The following is a 4,282-nucleotide window of genomic DNA, read 5'->3' on the forward strand; positions in this document are numbered from 1 at the left end:
CCTCCTGGTTCAGAGGTCCATGCTCAACAACAGAGCCACGCCAGCTGAGCTAACCCCACCATTTTAAATAAATGTGTACATCTGAGCGCCCGCCACGCCGATCAAAGCAGGGAACATAGCCATCACCTGAGAAGGTTGCCTCGTTCCCTTTCGCTCAGCCCGCATCTCCCCCCAGGCAACCACCGGCCTGATTTCCATCACCACACGTTAGGTTTGCTTGTTCTTCAACTTCACGCAAGTGGAACTATGCACTCTTTATATCTGACTCCTTTTCTCAGCGTAATTTCGACAAAATCGTGCACATCGTAATTTTGACAAAATCGTGCACATCGTAATTTAGACAAAATCGTGACATTGGTGTTGCGTTGACGCATCGGTAGTTCATTATTTGCCCTTGCTGAGTATCTCCTCGGATAAACATCCAACAGTGTGTCCCTTCATGTCCCTGCTGATGGACACTTGGATTTTTTTTTTTCTAGTTTGGGACTGTCGTGAATAAAGCTGATATAAATCTCTCTTGGGTAAATGCCTAGAAACGTTATTGCCGGGTCACAGAATAGATAAATGCTCGACCTTGTAAGAAACTCCCAAACCATTTCAGTGCATAAATCATGTTACACTCCCACGAGCCAGCCATGTAGGCGAGTTCCGGCTTCTCTCCATCGATACCCACATTTGTTGTCAGGTTTTCAAAATTTGACACCTATTTTTGCGGGTGTGAAATGCTATCTCATGCTTTTAATTTGCATTTCCAATGACCCCTCTTCCCCCACGCCCTGGGTAATTCCCTTGCAGAGTGGTTTGCATTATCGAATTAATGTGACATCAGATCTGACGGCCCCCTGCACTCTTCTGGAGCCCAGATGTTTATTTCCTTTCTTGGGATGGGAAGAGCTTGGATATCCATTTTTCTTATGACTTTTCATTTTTGCAGCTGTCTCGGCGCTGTATGAATCCAGCTAGGCCCGTGTAGGGCGTGCCAAGCGCCGCGAGGAAGCCGATTGGACGGGTCCCCCAGGTCCAGCTGGAGACAGAGAGGGCCGGGGAGGCAGGAGTGTCTAATGTGAGCTCTCCGCGCCTTCCAGGCAGCCTGGGAGGTGGAGGAAGGCAGGATCGTGGAGGGAAATGTCAGAGCCCAAATAAACATCTGAGCTTCTACGTGGTGCTTATTCAAATTACCCGACATTCTCTGACCTGTGGAGAGCCGACCCAAATCCATGCAGATCCATCTGTGGGGCTTCCGCACTTTAGAGCTTAAAGCCCCTCAATGGGGTAGGATTTGTCCCATTCTGGGTGTCCTTCATCTCTCTACGTTCTGAGGGGGTGGGGGAGAGGCACTTCTCTTGTAGGGTTCCCCAAAATAGTGGTAAAGGAAGGAGTCTGGGGCCCCATTTCCCCTCACTCTTGAGGCCGCTGCATCTCAGAATGGCCATGCATCAATTAGCCCCGCTCCTCAGTCAACAGATCTGCCTCTCTCCGGAGCCAGTTTTGAAAGTCCCTGAAATTTCTGAAGCCTCCGGTGAACATGAGCACACATCTGACCTCTGAGTGGATTTCATCACCCAGCTGGCCCCCGTCTGAACCCCTGCCTCCATGGAGAATTCTTGAAATCCATCCTATTCTCCACCTGCAGCTGTTTCCTGGGATCTGAAAAAATCATAATATGGCGTTTTTAAGTCTCCCCGATGCCCTTGACCCCCTATTCTCACCAACACTCTCCTTCATCCAGATTTTACCTGTGCCCTCTGCTCATTTCGATTCAGTCATAATGCAAGTGGTTTACTACTGAGCTAACCAGGCCTGCACCTCATGCCAGACGGCAACATTAAGATGGCAGGAGAGTCATGTGAGCCAACCGAGTATCAGAAATCAGCCAGGAGCAGTGGCTGATCAATGGACCTGAGACCAAATGAAACTCAGGGGTCCAGCTAGAGGCCAGCACCCATAGCTATTCATCAAAACGGTCCCCGTGGGCACAGAGTGGGGAAAGAACTGGCTTGCTCTGGTCCATTCAGTCACGTCGCTCAAGAGGTCAGAATCATCAGTGTCTTTCTGGTCTACCAGCTGACAGGCTCAATGCTAGAAGCTAGTGGTACGGCGGGACCCCACACCCAGTAGGGAGAGACCCACATTAAACAAGTAATCTTAATAAATCATGGAGGGCTATGTTTCTGGATTCAATACAGTCAAAAGAATTAGGTGAATAAAGAGTTGATAGTCAGGAGTTTCCTAGCTTCTAAAATGCATCATCTGAATGTGTATTGCTTTTAAATATCTCACGAAAAATAAAAGATTACTTAATAAATAAATTGATTACCCCCCCCCAAATAAAACACACAAAAAACAAAACCAAAAACATCAACACCCTGATTCGTAGAGCCACCTTCCATTTGAATAGCATTTAGGTTACCCGACATGGCAAGGGGGTACCCTAGCGCAGCTTCAGTGATGTAGCTGAAACTGTAATTAGCACTCACTCTTGATGGTGTGGTGAGGGGTGGCAAGTTTCTGTCCATGCTGATACGAAATCCATGCTCTTCCCCCAAGTTGCCACATTTGCACTCTGAATTTCTCAGAGCTGCCCAGCCCAAAAGTCCCTGGAGACAGAGTCCCATCGCTTTTGAAATGGAGCCAATGATTATGACTAAAGACATGTCTTTTCTGCCTAGTCAGGGTATCATCCTGGCCCATCGTCAACAAAAACATACGTTGTGCGAACCTGCTGTTGACTTTGGTGCCGAAACCCGGACAAAAACCAGGTTTAAACGAAGTTGGGGGATTTACACGAGGTTGAAGAAAGAGCAACCACAGCACACAGTGAATGACCGGCCGCAGGGAGGGCTCCTGTTTGCAAATCTTCTCTAAAGTCGTAAGAGATAAATTCAATCTCCATTTTACAGTCCGGCTTGGAGAGTGAGGAGGGGCTGCAGGGCGGAGGGTAGATCTGGCAACCCAGGGTGTGGGCACCCCCCCAGGCTGCGGACGCTGTTTTGGGTGATACCCACCCGCCTCCTCGGAGCAGAATCTTGACAGACTGCAAGCCCCCTGGGGCCGGGACCCGCCCCCCACGCTGCTGCTGTCCTGCCACAGCTGTTTCCGTGTTTTATTACGATTTTCTCCGCCTTTCAGTTTGCAGGCCAAGGGGAGTCTCGGGGGACCCATCTGTTTCTCTCTGCCCTTTTCCCTGTTCCCAGAAGCCAAGCTCACACATGCACGCGTGCACACACACCCCACCCCAGGCCACCGCAGAGTCCTGGAGGACAGTGGAGACCGGAACCCGAGTGACCGTGGCCCGCCCCTCCGCACCCCGGGACCTGAAAGGAGAGGCAGCCTGGGGCGCGGGCGGAGGTGGGGTCCTCGGGATGGGGCCCTCCTCGGAACGGCGTGGTGAGAGGAGCATCCACACAGGAACCAAACCCTCTCGATGGAACAACAGGCTTTCTTCCCAGGAGAACTTCTGTCTTGTTTTTGTTTTTACTTAAACTTTCCTATTTAAAAATAAATAAATAAAACACTCAGAGGGAAGGTGGAGGTGGGTGGGAAGAGATCAACCAAAGAACTTGTATGCATTTATGCATAACCCATGGACACAGGCCTGGGGTGGGGGGTGGGGCGGTCTAGAAGGGGTCAATGGGAGAAAAAAGGGGACATATGTAGTACTTTCAACAATAAAGATTAAAAAAAGAATATTCTCCATTAAAAGATATAGATAGATAGATAGATAGATGGATGGATGGATAGATAGATAGATAGATAGATAGATAGATAGATCCGGCTTAGTGGTTGAAGCCCACAGTGCTAACTCACTCAAGTCTAGAGCACCTAAGAGAGGTGGTCCCGTCACGCTTAAGAAAAGTTAGAAACTTATTAAAAGAACATGTTTCCCCCTAAGATGGCGCAGACTAGTGTCTCTCCTAACGAGAATGGCATCCTACAAGCCAGGCAGCGTCCCTGAGGCCCCAAGGACAAAGCTCGGTCTCAAAGAACGCCGGCATACCGAGGACCCCACCCCGGGCTTTTGATGACTCTGTTGTCTTCAGAATGTGGCAGGAGTGAGTCTTCAGGTCCCGGGGGCTCTGTCCAGCCTGCGTCTCCATCGCCGCTGCCTAGGAAGAGCTGCTGCAGCTCATGCTGATGTGGGTGCAGCTCTCGCCCTCCTTCTACTGCCACCAGCGTTTCCAGGAGCCGCAATTTGCTTGTGTTTCTAGATTGTCCAAGAACCTACAGCGCCGGATCCTAAACACTGAGCCAGGCAACACCTGCGGTTCTTTTTCCAGCTCCG

Source organism: Eptesicus fuscus, chromosome 20 (genome assembly GCF_027574615.1).
Source record: "Eptesicus fuscus isolate TK198812 chromosome 20, DD_ASM_mEF_20220401, whole genome shotgun sequence".
In the NCBI taxonomy this organism is placed as follows: Eukaryota; Metazoa; Chordata; class Mammalia; order Chiroptera; family Vespertilionidae; genus Eptesicus; species Eptesicus fuscus.